This window comes from Eleginops maclovinus, chromosome 3 (assembly GCF_036324505.1).
Source record: "Eleginops maclovinus isolate JMC-PN-2008 ecotype Puerto Natales chromosome 3, JC_Emac_rtc_rv5, whole genome shotgun sequence".
Lineage (NCBI taxonomy): Eukaryota > Metazoa > Chordata > Actinopteri > Perciformes > Eleginopidae > Eleginops > Eleginops maclovinus.
Window position 1 is genome coordinate 7,859,913 of NC_086351.1, and position 18,120 is coordinate 7,878,032.

The window sequence follows — 18,120 nt, forward strand, 5'->3', positions numbered from 1 at the left end:
TTCGGACTTTTCCGCACCTATTCCCAAGAACTCCGTAATAAATAACAAATATATTTTTCAAATGATTACGTTACATGTCAATGCCAAAACAAACTTCGTGACACTTACCATTGCTCGTAACATAATATAACTAATCATTATACAATTAAATAAACAGGATAAACGGCAGATAAATAAGGATTTATTTTGAGGCTATATTTATATACCTAGAGCAAGAGCAGCCGAATTACGAAACAACAGTACATTTACATCCTGTTAATTTAATCTATCTAAAGACAAAAAAAAGAGGAACTGTAGGCTAATTCCCAAATCTGCTTCTTGCAAAAGGAAAGAAAGCGCTAAAAGACAAAACCCTACTCAGGGGTCCTGAGTGCAGCGCGGTTCTTGCCCGAGGCCATGAGGTTGGCCCTGCGCGCGGCTTAATTGCTGTCACATGTAACCTTACCTGTCTACCAATTAGCCCCGTGACTCGCTATTAGTAGATTCCACGAGCTGTAGGCCAGTGGCCAAGGGCACCTCAGGGTTTGGGGTACAATAATTAGAGTGTAATTCTATACAGCTGAGGCTTATGATGAATTTCACCAGAAAGGGGTTAATTAAATGAGGATCAACCTCAGGTTTACTATTGTATGTGATCAGGTCAATCTGTTTTCTTTAAGAAGTAAAGCTCTTGCTCTTTTTAAAACTCGTAAAAAGTTCAAATCAAATGGCATTTGTGAAATCTCCCCGCAGCTGCATTTAGACAGAACCACACAATAACGTTTGAGGGTATTTTTGGTTATTTGTTGTGATGGGAGAACTATTCACACCCTTTACTAACTAAGATAAAGGTATGGATAAATCAGTTTCAAGAAAGTAAAAGCTGTAGAAACATCTCTCCGGTTTTAGTGTTTTTAATAATAATAATAATAATAATAAAGGGTTGTACTAGTTTGAATTACGCTTTGTATGCTAGGTAGTTTAATCAGCAATGCATAATATTCTATAAAATCCTCTAATTTGAATGAGCCCAGAAAAACCGTCCTATTTTCAGCTTTCTGATGACACATTTTCCAGCGGATCCAAGAGGGTTTTTTAATTGTTTATTTAGCTTCAGTTTGATCCCTTTCAGAACCCAGCTAGGGACAAATAATCTTTCAATTTATCACTGGACAGGAAGAGGACAAAAACTGTAATGTGAAAAGTAACTAAAGCTTTCAGATAATCATAAAAAATAGCCTTCAAAATGTGCCTCTGAGATGTAGAGGTATAAAGTAGCATACGGGTAGACATACATTACATACTTAGATAAGCACCTCCTACTTGAGTAAAAGTACTTACTGAGTTTACACCACTGTTATTTTCACAAGTATTTCTTAACACTGCACTATGAAAATGTCTTCCTCATAGACTTTTGCGGCCTTTGATTACAAACTTATTTTTCACAAGTAAAAAACAAACATATTAAAGTTTAAAATATCATGCAGATTTGTTTTGAGATCAAGCTATGAGAAGAAGGTAGAAAAAGAATGCAAAATCATTTCTGTCACTGATTCAGCTGCTGCACCTTGAACCATCCAATCACAGTGAACTTTGCACTATCATACCTAAAAGTAAGTTAAACAAATGCACAGAATAGCTTGCCAGTTTGTGTTTCTCAGTGATGGATGGCTGGACCTACTGGTGCTGTGAGGCACTGACACACGAGGGTGTCAGGGCAGGGGCAGGGGGTGGTAAACATGACCACACCGGATGGCCTAGGAAATGCAGAGGCCACCGGTTTGCTTGTTAATTTATGGACGGCCTGACAACACCAGAGCCCACAATGCAATGCTCTGCTTGCTAAATATGATCCCATTGAGGAAAGGAGGCATCAAGCGAGCAGGTATGTAACCTGCTACCGAAATAGAAATTCAAAGCTAAGAATGACATGTTTGTTAAGAGGTCGTACGTCTGCTGCCCGTGTCTTGCATGACCCGTGAACAGATCGTATCTGGGTGCTTTTGTGCTCACAGGAGGTTAAGCGCTGATGAGCTGCTCTGGAGAGGCTCGCTAATGGACAGACAAGGAAGAAGTACATTGTAGCTTACCAAGTAATGTGAGTGTGCAAAAAATAAATCATGTGAATAAGTGAATGGCGTGTAACTTAAGTTTCATCATCTTAATCTTATTCAGACACACTGATGATAAACTTTAGGGACTTTTTGTATGGCATTACAGTGTCATAATGCAGGAGTTGATGACCCCACATTCATGCACTTACAGTCACACTGTGCAAATGTGCGAGGGTGTTTACTCACTGCAGATACAGATGATGAAGTTTTTTTAAAGTCAGCACAGTTTCCTTTGGCCGATTGGGGTTGATTAAGAGGTTAACTGTGGAGAGGCATGGCGTCTTTAAGGGAGATTTATCTGTTCCTGCTCTGACCCCCTCGGGGGTAGCTTCCCTCACCCCCAGTGTCCCCAGGATTTATTTAGTTATTTGTTTATCTGCTGGACGGGGTCACCATTTTCTCTGCACTACATCTCAGCCCTGTTTGTGCATCTCAAACCCATTTCTCATGTCGATTCTTGTGGGATTGTGGAGCTGGTTGCATCTGCTGACTAAGCAAAGAGGACACGAGTGAAGGCCCCGCTGAGTCTGGTGACCTTTAACATTTGGCAGCGATACACTCCCAAAATTGGTTATTTTCATTTAACACGTATTTTGCTATCTGTTCAACTTTGGCCCCCATTTGGAGAAATTATGGTGTTTTCCTAATTGCTTCCTGACAGTTTTAATTCAGCTACACTTTAATTTATGGCATTTATTTCCTATTTTTGCATTATTTCCTTAATGTGCTTGCGTGAGTTTCACAATGGCAGCAAACCATAGCTTACAATCCTGACAGATGAAACTTTGATTTATCATTTCACACAGGAAAATATTCCCAGATGTAAAAAAAACAAACATCATCAATACACATCACCAATTTATTATTACAACCCAGCATCTTATGCTTATTTGCTTTTGCCATTTAGATTCATCACAGTGTCATAACACTAAACACAATTTCCAGGAAGTGGATTATATTTATTATTTAACAGTTTTACTGTGGGAAATCTATCAGCCAGTCTTTCAAAAGTTCAAATGACTATATTTGCAAACAGCTTCTTGGATAATATTAAATTACATGTTTAACGATCAAGGTACCAGATCTCATTCTGTGTTTCAATCTTGCTTGTTCATACTCAGAACATAGAGTCATCTCAAGAACCACCTTCAGCAACGTAAAATCCTCAAGTGATTGCTAGTACTCACTATCTCTCAAAATGTCACACACACGCTTACTCAGCCCTTACTCATACACTCACACCTCTTGTGTAAGGGGGTTTGTCGCTGTTAAGCGGCAGCGGGCCTTTTGCTGGGGTGAAGGGGGGGCAGGGTGGGGTGGTGGGGGCTATACAGGGAATGCTATGTGGCTTGCCTGACCTGACATGTCTCTGAAGCTGGAGGGGGTCTCGACCTTTGACCCAGGGCTCCAAAACTAGGAAGATGAAAAAAGGGGATAGGGTGGGAGGGTTTCGCCTCTAAACAAGGGCTTCTGTTTCGACCACTCCAGGAATGTCAGTTCCATAAAAAGATGCCTACAGAGAGAAAGAGAGACAGAGAAAAAAGGATGAAAGGAGACAGAGAGTAAGAGGTACAGAGAGAGAAAGAGGGAACATATATCTAATCTAATCTGAAATCTCTCTATCTATCTCTCTATCTATCTATCTCTCTATCTATTTATCTATCTTCCAAGTGGTGGGGAATGGTTAGGGTAAGGGATATTTACCATGCCAATATTGTATTGATTCATGTATGCTACTTTTCATCTTTTATTCTATACAGTATTGATGCATAATTTCCAGTAAAAAAAAAAAGTTAACTAATGATTATCTGTCTGTCTGTCTGTCTGTCTGTCTGTCTGTCTGTCTGTCTGTCTGTCTGTCTGTCTGTCTGTCTGTCTGTCTGTCTGTCTGTCCGTCTGTCCGTCTGTCCGTCTGTCCGTCTGTCCGTCTGTCCGTCTGTCCGTCTGTCCGTCTGTCCGTCTGTCCGTCTGTCCGTCTGTCCGTCTGTCCGTCCGTCTGCAGACATACTGTCCTGCTTGGTCAGTGGTTGTCAAGCAGGCCTGACATATAAACCATGAGGCGTTCAGACTGTGACCAATGCACTTAACCAAGTGGAGTATACTCTGATTCTCCACCCTTCCTTCGACGTCATAATGTAACCTTTACTGCCATTTTTACTCCGAACTGCGGTCATGCGATCAGGCAATAAATTAACCTCTGGACCCTGGCTGAAGGCTGAGCCCTTGTGACACGCCGGTCGAGGCGAGCCGCAGCAGAGCGGTGTTGACTCTGCACTGCAGGGGTTGAGTCAGGAGATAACCTTGTTTTTCACAATGTCTTCCTGGTTGTGGACTGAAGTCTGGACGACTGCCCAACACGACCCAGAGAGAGCCTGTAACACATTCTCTGGCAGAGAGAAACTCGACATGGCCATTACTGTGTATCTGAGAGGACTTGTGTCTTCAGACAGATGTCATCTTTGTGCACTTTCAGGTTGTGATAAGGAGGCCAGTAAAAAATTAGGCAACAAGGGAGTTCAGTGAAGAGGGACTGGAGATAGTGAGGGTCGTTTTCATTCGTGTCCAAGTGGCTCCTGAGTGATTTGAACAAGGCGCCTGCTAAATCACACAAATGTGTTTCAATTCAAATCAGTTAAACTTCTGAAATCACATCGACACATATTTCCCTGCTTAACAATCCCAATATGAATGTGTATAGTAATGTAAAGAAGATTGGTTTTTTTTTCAAAAGTTGAACACACAAAATGTCTCCTACATCATAGAAAAGTTCATTCTCAGCATATTTGAGCTGGAGGTTTCAACTTTCTGCATCACACCTGTGTAAGTTGCATACTGAACCAAAAACTACGCTTGTACATCCCCGTCTTAAACTCAGATTTAAGGCGAGTACAAACACACTTTCCTCCTTCAACAGATGAAGCAACTTTTTAGTGTCAGACACTCTGCACAGTGCAGGACACAGATCAAATTAAGTAACAAAAACAAAATACACTTTTTGAGCAAAGGGGGTGTTTGAATATCGACTGATGGTTGAACCAAATAAGTAACCAGTCCCCTTTGCATCATTTCCAACTATAACTATCAGAACATTTATTAATTATATTGACTTGTCAAAGCTCCCCTATCGTCGTCTGTAAACGTGCATCAGTTGTCTAAATTACAGGTGAGATTAACAACTCATCAGCAAGCATCTTGACGGTGATTTTAATGAAAGGTCAAAGGGGCTAACTCTTTCCTACAGGTTCTATTTGTGGATCATGAATCCCTATCAACAGTGCCAGCAACTAATCAGAGGCTCATATAGGGTTTTCAGAGTTGCCTTGGACTGATCGTAACCTCTGATTGGATCAGCGCTAATCCTCCAGTATGACGTCTCTGTGATGGAATTTCCACAGGCCTACCATCCAACGGTAATTACATGACCCAAGAGATCTTCAATACCCTGAGTGTGACGTCAGGTTATTCTCTCAACTTTTCTGTCTGGTTGCTGTGCAGCACCCGTCAACAAGCAGTCCCCAAAATCATTCACTGAAGCTGTTGAAGTTGCAATGACCCTGCAGTGCCCAGGGGCGTCCCTTCACTTAACTTCTCTGTACTTTAGTGTTTGGCCGCTAGCATACAGGTCTACTCAGAGCCTGTCCTCTAACTGCTAAACGTGTGTAGGGGTGGAAAAAGGCCAAATTCCCCTCCCTGCAGTTAAAATCTCAGACGGTGGTCTTTAACGCATACTCCCACTCCCGCTCCCTCCCTTCAGCACTCCCAATAAAAACCTCTGACCAACAGTTGACCTTTTGCATGGCCCCCTTCTTGCTGCTCCCCGTCCTTCTCCCTTCTTTCCTTTGCTCTCCTTCCCTCCGTTCATTCCTTCTTCCCCTTCGCCACAGCGGCCCATGGTGGGCCAATGGGAACCAGCAGCTGCAGAGGGGGGGTGTCAGGGTCAAGGGGGGTCACAGTACTGGTAAAGTCATCGCGGGGGCTCCTATGTGGGGGCATTGCTTCCCCCTTCAAAGGCTGCGCGGTGACGTCCATACACCCCTTGCACCCCTTCTCCTCTTCCACCCCTCACCTCTCACTCCCTTGCGGCCCCCTTTGGCCCTGCTGTTCCTTGGCTCTCAGGGGTCAAGACAGCCGAGGGTTAATAAAGTGATACCAGGTGTTGGCCAGAAAGAAGCATTTTCTTCCCCCCTTCTTCTCTCTTAACTCCCACCAGCAGCAAGCTGTGGGCCCCCCATTTCACACCACTGAATCCTGCTGGGACAGCAAGCCTGAGAGTGAGCCCAGTGGAAGGGGTGGCCGTGCATGTCAAAGTAAAAACAAGGCTCAGGTAGCGTGCAGGACATGCCCTCTCTGTGTTTTGTGTGCATGTGTATGGGTCACACGTTTCCTAAATGTGTGTGTGTGTGTGTGTGTGTGTGTGTGTGTGTGTGTGTGTGTGTGTGTGTGTGTGTGTGTGTGTGTGTGTGTGTGTGTGTGTGTGTGTGTGTTTGCATATGTACATATTGCACAAAGCTGTCACCACAAGCATAGAGGGGGAGATACTAGCAGGCTAAATGGCATCAGAGCTTTAAGGGGCCTCCAGGACAATACGGGGTTAACCGACACAACAAAGTGGCCGATTATGTCTCAGTGGAGGAACCTTGGAAGCAAAAGTTCCCAAATCCTACCACTGTCATTCCCGCTGGATCAGTGGATTCACAAGCATACACATGGGCAGGGGGAGGGGGTAAGGCTGGCTTAAAGGCTGTGCAAAGAGTTGAGGTGAAATGGTGGTTTCTTCTCTTGACCACTAGAAAAGAGGAGGCTGAATAGCTGCAAAGATCAAACCCAGTGAAAGGGAGCCATTGTGGGGGGAGAGCAAATGGTCTCCGACAACGAGCAAAGAACAAACAGAAGGAACCCGTCAGCGTACGAGTACTAGCAACAACAAGACGCTGAAATTAACGAGAGAGCTCTTGCTTGTGTGTGAGAGTGTGAAAAAAGTGTGCATGAGAATTTGTGCACAAACATGAGCCAGGAAATTTGCAAAAACACCAGCAGCTCGCCTCCGCCTTTCAGTCCAACCGGCTAAATGAAGGGGTCCTAATTAACGCTAATTAACATCAATGACAAGTTGGGGCCATTAGTCCAGCTAATCCCCCGTTTACATTTCCCCTCTCGCAGGAACCCTGCTGGCCAATTCTTACCCAGTCATAGAAAGGACGCTTTGTTAACGGGGAAGGCATCAAAGATACGAGCCAGCTTCGAAATGAGTTGCCTCCATTAGGGCCTGAGAGTCGGTCCTGATCCGAACACTCTGCTCAAACAGCCGGGGAGTGGAGGAAGGGAGGAGGTCAAGCCCAACGTTTACACTGTTCCATCGGATCCATCAATGACTCGTTTGCACTCTTTCATGATCCCTGGCCATGTCCAAAAAAAAAGAAAAAAAATAGAGCAGAGCATGAAAGGGGCAGTAAAGGATCTGATACTATTAAAAGACTTGAGTGGACAGGGGCTTTTAAAGTGACAACTTCCCCATGAACAGGAAGAGGTAAAGGAAGTCAGGAGTGTGCGAGTAACATGTCCATGCTTTTGAACATGAGCACAGGTGCTGGTGTGAGTAGTAGTAGCTTCGAAACAATGTTCCTGCTAGTGTTAGGAGTGTCAAACTGGTGGAAAATTTGATATTCAATGTCATATAAATACATTTGAACAAAAACAAATGGACATTAAGCACATTCGTAAATATGTTCCAGTGTGTTTACTTTTTGTTTTTGTTGCAATACTGTTTGCAGAATTTAAAACCCCCTAACATACTGTTTCCCCTTTAAAAGGGCTCTGGGTCTCTTGCACTTTAAGGTAATTTTACTGGCCCTGTTGAGTAATACTGAGCCTGTGAAAACAGTTGTGTAAAGTCTTCTGTGGCTCTGGAGGAGCTTTCTAAAGTCTGAAATAGTTTTGAATAAAGCCTCATTTACAAAAGAAAACTGTCTTATAGTCCATGGGTGTGGATTTTGAAAGATAAAAGCATTTTACAAGCAGGGTAGGTCCAATTAAAGATCATATTTTGTTCCAGTATATGGGAAATGTGAGATCAAGAAATGTGAAACTTGGTTTATTTCATGCACCAATAGTTAGTATATATTGGCCACTGTTGCTTTGATTTTGAATCACAGGAGTACCATTTTCCAGTAAAGCCTAGTTAACTCTTGCTGCATCCGTGTGGCTGCAAGGGCCGACTCCGTTGGGCGTGTCCACACACTCACTACAACTACGCATGAACTAAAAGAGCAACATTTTAAAGCTCTTGCAGCAATTTTTTTTTATTCAAACACATCATTTAAAAAAAAGTTCTCTTTGTTCAGCTAAATACCACAAACAAAGGACCTCTTCTTCTTTTTGTAAGGTCACCATCTTATTTTCTAGTGAACATTTGTATATTCATGCAAGTGTGCAGATGTTTGTGCCAATATTAAGTATGAGCATACCTTAGGTTAAGGTTGTAAAACTATTTTCCCTCTACACTGTCGGACTGTCTGACGTATATTGTGAATTAGTTTCCAACTCTTCATTGAGGTTTAGCGATATAATACAAAACATTTGTTAAAATCAAGACTCAAGTTATGTTTTTTTGTGGCTGCACCTTTCAATTTAATATAAATATTTAATTAGATTGAATTTCCTGTGCATCGTTTTATAGACATTTTCCCCAAAACATTGAGATTGTCAGTAAACTGAAATATGAATTTGTTCATAAAACATATTTGGCTGCACAAGCCTGAGTTTGTAATGAGTGATGCCCACTAGCTGGCTTGTTATGGGGTTAAATGAATTTGCATACACTCGCATACAATACTTTTTCTGTGTGATTTAACAGATTCTTTGACCCCAATTTCTCCCCTAAAAAAAAACGAAGGGCACAGAGAGAGGATTAATTGTTCTGGATCTGCTTGTGCACAGTCAAAGTATGGCACTTCCTCTGCCCACCGCAAAAACCACAAAAACCGCAAAGTGCCAAAGGCATAATTTCACAATACACATATTGTGAGGCAGGGTATAAGTCAAAGCCAGCGTCATGAGGGAGCTGCGCAGTTTTCTTTGTCACATTGAAACAGCTGACAAAGAGCTTTTATTGTAATGTATAGCATTTTCGTTTTTAGGGAGTTCATAGATCTGCTGCAAGGAGCTCCAGAATCAAAAAGTGTAAAAGTGTGTTTTATAAATGTATCTAAAATCTCAAAGGTTCTGATATAATAAACAAATATCTACAAGACATGTCCCAAGATCAAGGCTTTAATTGAATATCTGTCTTTTACAGTTAAATGTCTCAGTTCTGTTCACACGACCTCTCCTTTAGCCTCTTCAGTTTTCATGTAACATCATCATCCCTAAAGAAACCCCTAGTCACACCAACATAAATCACTCCCTGTTTTTCAGTTTTACAAAAGCTCTCGTTATCCTCAATGTTTCCTACTTGCCGGACCAACTGCAGATTTGTTTCAACCTTTGGTTCTTTACGCTTTGGAAAGTAAATACAATAAATTCCAGCACATAGCCAGAGCTGGGGTGTTGTGTTATTTTTCGGCACCGCGGGTAAGCACAATAGAAACACAGCTGTGGTTATCAGTCCGGGCTCCCCGGGAGCCAGCGGAGGCCCGGAGCACATGTTCGTTAATGATCAGTTACAAAGGCCACAAAGGGAACTGCTAGTCGCTGAGGTCTGTACTCCTTTGCATCTGAAACCATTTGAATGACTGAACCTTCTGCTAAATGTTTAAACCCAGGATGTGTCTCCCCGGATTGATTGCGGCTGAGTCGACAGTTTAAACTCTTACCAAGTAAGTTGTTAAAAGGTTTTTGTTGGTTATGAAGAGACAGCTTAGTCGGTGATCACTCTTAAAGTTTCTAATTACTAGTAAGAATGCAGCTTTCTGAAACATTTTTAAATGAAACGGTTTGAACCATTGTTTGATACATGATTTGTGCAGTCTTTGTGAGACCGTTAAGCCATTTCGGGCACTAAAACAACAGGGACATACTCTTCAGCATTCATGGCTGAGATCTATCTTCTCTTATCCTGCTCAGTTAAGGAGGGCTTTGATCCCTTAGCCATACTTAAACATACTTTGTTGTCATTAGACAGAATACAGTATAATCTGAGCAATCAAAGTGTCACATCCAACAAGAATGACTCAGTTTTCAAAAAACAACACGGAAAATAAGACAAGCCATACAACAGAAGTGATCTTACACAAGTTATTTGATAAGAGAAACAATTCGGTTTTTACAATTGACAGGTTTCAAAGCTCCTGTCTGACAAACGGTCCAAAATGGATCTAAAGCATTTTTGGAATAGATGTCTTTCAACTGCGGACGATGTGACATTGAGGTCAGGGGAGTTTAGCTGTTGCCTTATGATGGGCGAGTCTCCTCCAAATGACTCCCACAAAGCAGTAAACATCAAGAGAAAGTTCCAAATGCTCTGAGCACTAAAGCTGCAAAAAGATGTTTTAAAAAAAGGGCTGCCCGAACAAGCTCACACATAAACACATATTTTTGCACACGCAGGCCCATCACATGCACACGCACGCTCACAGCACCTACATGTATATATGCATATACGCACACAAACACATGCGCAAGCACCTATCCCTCTAGGGCGATCCACGACCCTCCCCCACGCTTGAAACCCGATCTGTCGGCATGCAGCGCGGAATTCTCCAATCGCCCTGACTTTTGACCTCTGCCCTTTTTGGCAGTGCACACAAGAGAAGATGAAGTGCCCAAGCCTCTCTCTTCCCCGACACAAAAAATCCCCTGTTCTAGCAGCCCTCCCACACATGAACGGGCACGCACACACACACACAAACATGGCAGACACACACACTGATTTCCATTTGGGATGCATTTGAGGCAAAAACACTCTTTTGGGTTTCTCTGAGGCACATAATCAAAATGATGCTTGATATGTAGGTAGCAGACAGTGTGTGCAACGAATAAATGGAATACTGACTTTTTTAACAATCCCGTCATTACATCGTTCACATAGCAAAGATACAACTGAGAGATTGTGATGTTTTAGTGAACAGCATGTACTTGGCTATCAATACCAGCATCATCATTGGTCTCATCAACAGAGAGGAAGATACTTCAGAGAGAAGCAAGTAGAGTGTCAGGGCCATGTGTTTCTGTCATTTGCCCCCTGACTCTGTGTTTACGTGGTGTCGAGTGTATTTTACGTCTCTGTAAATAACATTTCCTCTGTGTTTGGAGTCTCACCTGCCTCCAAATACCCATCTGTACTAAACTTGGAGCTCGGGCAGATGTAACTTTCTTGTTAGCGGCAATAAGGGTTGTTTTTATCTGGGCTCTACATCCATTTCTCACTTTTGTTTAGTTTTATTTGTCCAGACTTTGAGACATGTCAGCCAAGAAAGAGCTGTTTATCTGCCCTGTGAAACCAAAACTTAATATGTTTACTTATTGTAAGCTAGTTATCTAAATTAAGTGCAGTATGTTTGTTGCTTGACAAATGTACCTATTTTGTCTTAACAGTGATCTATTCCTCAACCTAAACACGTGCATCTCTTTATGTTTACAAAGTTAACGGTGTGTTCAAAGCGTTGACCATTGCACAACCTACAGGAAGGAACAGTTTGGCCATTTCCCCCCAACTGAAACACACCAATGGCAGTAAATTGGTGAACTGTCCCTTTAAAATTTCTTCATTTTGTTAAAAAAAAGAAGAAAAAAGCAACCATCATAAGAGCTACAACTTTGAGTAAGTAACTTATGGGATGGATATAGTCATCAGTAGTTGTTCAGGTTGCAATATTTATCGCAACTATCTGAAGATGTTTGATCTGTTTAGACTAAATGTGATAATCTAACATAGTTGCATGAACATATTCTAAATGAACGTTTTTTTCATGAAATCAAACACAGCTCAACTCTGTTCATTTGCTTGCACTTGTAAGCCGATGGCCATTCAACAAAAGAAGCTCCAGTATTTTGTTCAACATATGGAATCAAACTTACTTCGGTATAACAAAGCTGTTTACGTGATGTACTGTATGCTTACTGTGAAAGTTTCCCATATATGTGACCCTGTAGCCCAAAATCCATCTCTATAATCTCTCTCTCCTCCACCATCTGACCACTGCCATTTGTGCATTGTGTGTGTCCGGCATGACTGCTCTCGTCATTTTCCCCTTTGATTGGCCTTCACACAATGTAATCAGTGTTGCAGCTGTCTGAAAAGGCCTCTTGTGCAGTATCTGAGCAATGCCGATCAGCCCGATGCGTCCACAACTTTGCTTTTAGTTCCATTCAGGCGCTGTGACAAACGGCAAACTGTCTGTGAGCATGTGTCAAGCCACTTGATTTAGTGCTTTGTTTGACTGCACTGGCCCTTTTCTGAATGTCGCCTCCGTCTTGTATGGCTTTACTGTATTGGTAAAAATTGCCATGGCCGTAAGCTTGAAATTCTAATGTACAGAGATGGAAAGAATTGTCCCACTGTGTGTGTGAGTCATTTGATGTACCTCCAACGCACAAAAGATGATTTATTTCCTAATTTTCTGTTTTTTGAACATGGATGAAATGATTGACCGAAGAATCTATCAAGATCATCTTTTAGTCTAACTGCACAAATTTGGTCGCCGAATCATAACTTAGAAAAAATATAGAACAGCTTTGTTTTTTTTAACATATTTTACAAAAGTTAAAGTTATGTTTAATGGTATTTGGTTCTAGATATGGTTGTATTCAAGTATTTTGATTTTGGAAACCACTATACAAATCATAAAGAGCTAACAAGAAAACAATGAAGCTTTACCATCAAAGTGTCTATGAGTTTAACGTGTCCTTTCCAGTAGTCATAAATCAGAGACACAGTAGACATACCTTGCAACTTCATTTTTAGAACTAACATATTTTCCATTTCAAAATGTGGAATAAAGATCCAAGCGGGTCCATTTCAGGGAGGTGCCATGTGGTTTGAGTTATATTGTTAGCGAGTGATGTGCTTTTAACTAGGTATAACTTGATGGTGGACCCCTAAACTGTAGCCAATCCATTTAGACAAAGCTCTCTTGATCCTTTTCTCTAAATCCTCCACCGTGCCTGATTAAATGTAGCCAATTTTCACGCCTGTGCTTCCGAGGCCGCGAGGTCTGAATGGCTCCTCAAAGCACGGCCACAGTGTGCTGTCACTCCAGCAGCCTGAGGAGGAAGAGGAGGATAACCAGCAGCCTGCTCCGAGCACCGGGAAGGTACATGCTTGATACTTGTACACAGACTTTGTGATGTGTAAATTAAGTCACCTGCCTAGATTTTACTTTTTGGCTCAGCTTGTAAACACAAACTTAGGTAAAATAAAAAGTTCTTCTTCAAAGAAAGAATTAAAAGACATCCTAGGCAAACTTTTCTGAAAAATGCATCAATTATATAATGATGTAACATCCCAGTGGATCAAATAATACATCTCTTTGGTTTTCTGTGCACTTTATCAAGCACGCATTATCGAATCATCATAAGAGCTGAACAGATAAGCAGGTAAGGCAGTACTATACAGCTCCAATGCAAATAAATTACATTTAGTTAACCTTATTGATCCCTTTTCCAAAACCAGGTCCTTTCCTAGTATTTTTGTTTCCTCTGTGGATAGTACCTCCCTCACTGTATGATGGATTCTCAGCTGATCACAGCAGCGAGTCTGCCGTGACAGCTTCTTTTTAATGCCACATTAACTGAATCCCTTCATTGGCAAACAAACAGAGAAATGTTAAACATTGTGAAGTTGTTCGGCTTAGTGTACAGGGTAGTTCAGCTGCATGCATAAAAACATGTGTGCGTGTGCACTAAGAAGAATTTGAACAGAAAAGGAAAAACAAAGTATGCAGAGTAAAGCATGAGTTTTTTTGTGAAATTAAGATTTATAGGTGTCAATCCAGACACTCCACACAAAAAAATAAAGGATTTAATTTTATCAGCCTCTTCTCTTTACATTACATTGAATTTACCGCACGTTCGTACCTGAATTCTCCCAATAACAGGGTTACTCTTTTGAAATTGTATACTTATTTGATTTACAGTTTTATCGTTTTGCATTGATTGATGCATCATTGTACATTTGTAAGTTTCTGACCAACTATAATAATAGTTCCCATGATGCATTGACCTTTTTCCCCTCCCCGATCTTTGTTTCATGAGCCGTTTCAAAGGAAAATAACCCAATTACAGGCAAATCCAGTAAATTCCTTCCCCCAGATCAGTCCAAACAAAGCATTACTTATGCATCACTTGACTCCCAATACGTGACCCTTCGGACAACAAACTGCCACCCCCCTCACCCTCCCCCCTCCTGCAAGAGGGTGTTAAGACCTGTCCATACTATCCCAAGGGAATGCTGGGAAAGGAAGGCCTTCACATCTGTCCCAAGCCTCAGGCGGAAAGAGTGAGGGAACGAGACAGAGAGGGAAACATTCCTCCATCCGGGAGAACGAAAGAAAGAAAGAAAGAAAGAAAGAAAGAAAGAAAGAAAGAAAGAAAGAAAGAAAGAAAGAAAGAAAGAAAGAAAGAAAGAGAAAGATCGAAGGGGACCATCAAAATTAGATGAAGCATAAAAGAAAAAGTGGGTTCTGTTATCACTGACTTCAGAAAGGAGATGGCGAGAAAGACAGAAAATGAATGAGTCGTTTAAAGACGGAGAGATTTGGTGAATGAGAGATGGATCTTGTCTCCTTATGAAGCCATCCATCACTCCTTCAATAGCCCAGCGGGCCAAGGGAGGGAAGCAGGCACCCCGGGCGTTCCTTCAAAAGGCCGGGAGGAGAAGAGGGAGGAGAGGAGGACGGCTGCAATGTGCTGGTGGAGCTGTGATCTTTACCTCCCTCCCTCCTGTGAAGTCAGCAGGGAAAGTGATTAGGCCAGCCTCCTCCTCCTCCTCCTCCTCCTCCTCCTCCTCCTCCTCCTCCTCCTCCTTCTCCTCCTCCTCCTCCTCCTCCTCCTCCTCGTCACTATTTTTCCCTCCAATGCGGGTTGTAACAGTTTTGGGCCTCTCAATGAGGCCTGTTGCTAATTTCTTCACTTCCCTAATGTAGCCCTTTATGTCTTCAATACACAATGTAAAAACCTGCAATACACAATTTAACAAACTGCTGCCTCACTCCTTTTCTTTTGCTTTTCCTGTCCTTTTAAAACTGTAAACAAAATGTTTAAAATGTGTTAAGTTTGTGGCTTTTCAACATTTTGATTTGACTTGACTCGAGCTGTTCTTGAAATATTTCAGAGTTGTAATAAAGAAATAAGCATCGGGTTCTCCTGAATAGTTCTTCACTATTTGTTTAATCAAACAAGCATATCGTTTTTTATGTACTCCATTGCCACAACGGGGCACTTATATACACAGACAAATATAACCTGCACTGTGAACCTGAAATAGCCCTAAAAGCCTGAATATTGATCCCAAAGCAAAGAACCCATCTTTCAGACATACATGTTTTTTATATAAATACTAAATATCAAAAACGGTTAGTAGAAACTAAAAGGTCAAAATGCAAAGTGAAAAACTGAATGAATCCACAATAAAATGGATACAAATTAAAATGAACAAAACGGTTCATTTACTTTTATATGTTTCATTTCCCTTTCTTACATTTTGACAATTCAATTTTCCTCACTGCCAACAGTATTGATGCAGAAAAGAGATGTAAACACACTTTCACACTGGGGTCTGACAAGTGTGAGATGTTGTTGACCCCTGTCTGTCCCCTCTCGTTCTGTTAAGGTCCCTTAACGTTAAGGTCACAACCTAGCAGTTTTATTGGCCCTCTAAAGTCATCAGTGCATTGGGATTGGATGAAAGCCCTCTAATGGAGTCAGTAATTGGTCCAGTTTATCAGTTTATTAGCTGCTCTGGCTGTGGGAACAGCTTTGGCGTATAAAGTAAAGTATACATCATTAGCAAAGAGCCAGATCCTTTAGTCCAAACAGAGTTAGCAGGATTGCATGTTGTTTGAATAAAGTGTTTAAAAATAGTACTTTTCAGTTTTGTTTTAATGAAGAGTAAAAATGCAGTATTACAATAAAAAAACTGAGATATTAATAGGTACTTTTGTCTTAAAAAAACAGCTGCAATCAATGTTTTGTCTGCATTTTACATTATAATTTAAGTTTTCATGTCAGAAATGAACTATTTACTACAAAGAAATTATATATTTTTTAACAATTAATAAATAAAATGTAGTAATCTATGTATTACTCAAAAACTCTATGCACGCACACTTTCTTACTATTCCTAAACCTGCAGCTGTATCGCTTGCAAATTCAATTTCTAACTTAAGCTGTCATGGAGATATATTGTGTCCTAGTTGTTGTGCGGTGCTCAGAGGAGTGACAGGCCGTCAAAGGCTCTGTCCACGACCTCCAGTAAAGAGGGATGCTTTGGTCTTTGGTCTTTTCTCTCGGGTTCCCCATTATCTGTGTGACCCATCCCCTTAAAACACTTCGTACGAGTGAAAGGTCCTGACTCTGCACTGAGCTCCGGCATAGATGTCAACCTTTGCTATTCAACCTGCACACTCATACACCCCCACTGCAGGGCGAGGAAACACACACAGAAACCTGCTAACGTGCATTCTGCATGCAAAGACAAAAGAGACAGAAATGATGCATGACAAAAATATCTGAGGTGTGATTTCAAATCACACACACACACACACACACACACACACACACACACACACACACACACACACACACACACACACACACACACACACACACACACACACACACACACACACACACACACACACACACACACACACACACACACACACGATGAATCCATTGAGGTTTCAGGAGGAACCAAGTTCTGGATGAGCTGTCAACAAAGAAGAGGAAAACAACTGTATAAAAGCCCCCCCACCTCCCCTGACTCACTCACCATCCTCACCCACAGACTCCTTTCTCCCACTGACCAATGCTCAGAATTGCCCCCTCACCCCTGTGACCCCCCCATTGGGACCTTTCACTCCGTGACAATGGCCGCCGGGGGCCGTGTTATTTGAGGCACTAAAGAGCCATCCCACCCGCCCGCCCCCAGGACAATGCCCTCCCCCGCTGAGAGCTTTCTTCCCCTCACCTCCCTAATGACAGGTTTCATCCTCTCTGCCCTGACCCCCGGGAGGGACTGCGGCTCCTGGCTCGGCCCACCGTCTTTCTGCCCGCTGACCCCCTACACCAACAAGCCCGCCTCCCGCTCTATAATACACATATACACACTTTCACTCTCAAACGGACTGTATGCACATGGAGAGGGGAAAAAAGTACATTTACTCAAGTAGTGTTCCTAAAGGACGAATTGAAGTTAACGGAGGCCAAGATTAACAACAGCACTACTAAATAAAAACATCACTTTACAAACTCTTGCACAACTTGTGAAGTTTAATCCAAGTCTTATTTATCTATATTTACGCTCATCAGTTCCAAAATACATGCATATTGCTTCAATTTTAATATTTAACTGCCTTCAAGCTGCTCGTCCATGTGAGTACTGTAATTCAGATTGTGAGCTGTTGAATATCCAAAAAGTAGTATATGCCATTCCTAAAGCTAAATCTCGCAGATGGTTGTGTTTCAATAACAGTTTGTGCCACAAATATTTCCCAAAAAAGGGGAGATGTTTGATCATTTTAGTTTTTTGGAATAAAAGTGTACTTTCGCTTGCATACTGTCTGTCATCATTAATAACGTTTTTCCTTTAAACAATATTCACTCTTTTTTGTTGTTGAACAAAATATCCAGAAACTGCTTTCCTGCAATCTCTTTATGACAGCAGCCTTTAAGTGGGGTGATGGGAAAAACAGCCATAAACATTTTCTTTCAGAAGTGTTCGGAGGACACATCGTACCAGCTGGTCTTAAGTCGTAACTGATACGTCCCTCTGTTTGAATCTGACTGGGCACTTTTGTTTTGCCTTCCACCCACATTGTATTCATTCACAAAGAAGACAATTTAATTAAATAACAACTTATGGCGCAGCAAA

The 18,120-nt window shown here is 41.7% G+C and overlaps 1 protein-coding gene across 1 annotated transcript in view; it reads right to left on the reverse strand.

Moving 5' to 3' along the window:
- Positions 1 to 3,585: 3,585 nt before the first annotated feature.
- Positions 3,586 to 18,120, reverse strand: part of bola1 (bolA family member 1) — a 29,275-nt gene continuing 14,740 nt past the window's right edge. The window contains exon 3 of the mRNA XM_063880435.1: positions 3,586 to 3,606. The gene's annotated coding sequence lies outside the window, so the exon portion shown is untranslated. The remainder of the gene's footprint in view (positions 3,607 to 18,120) is intronic.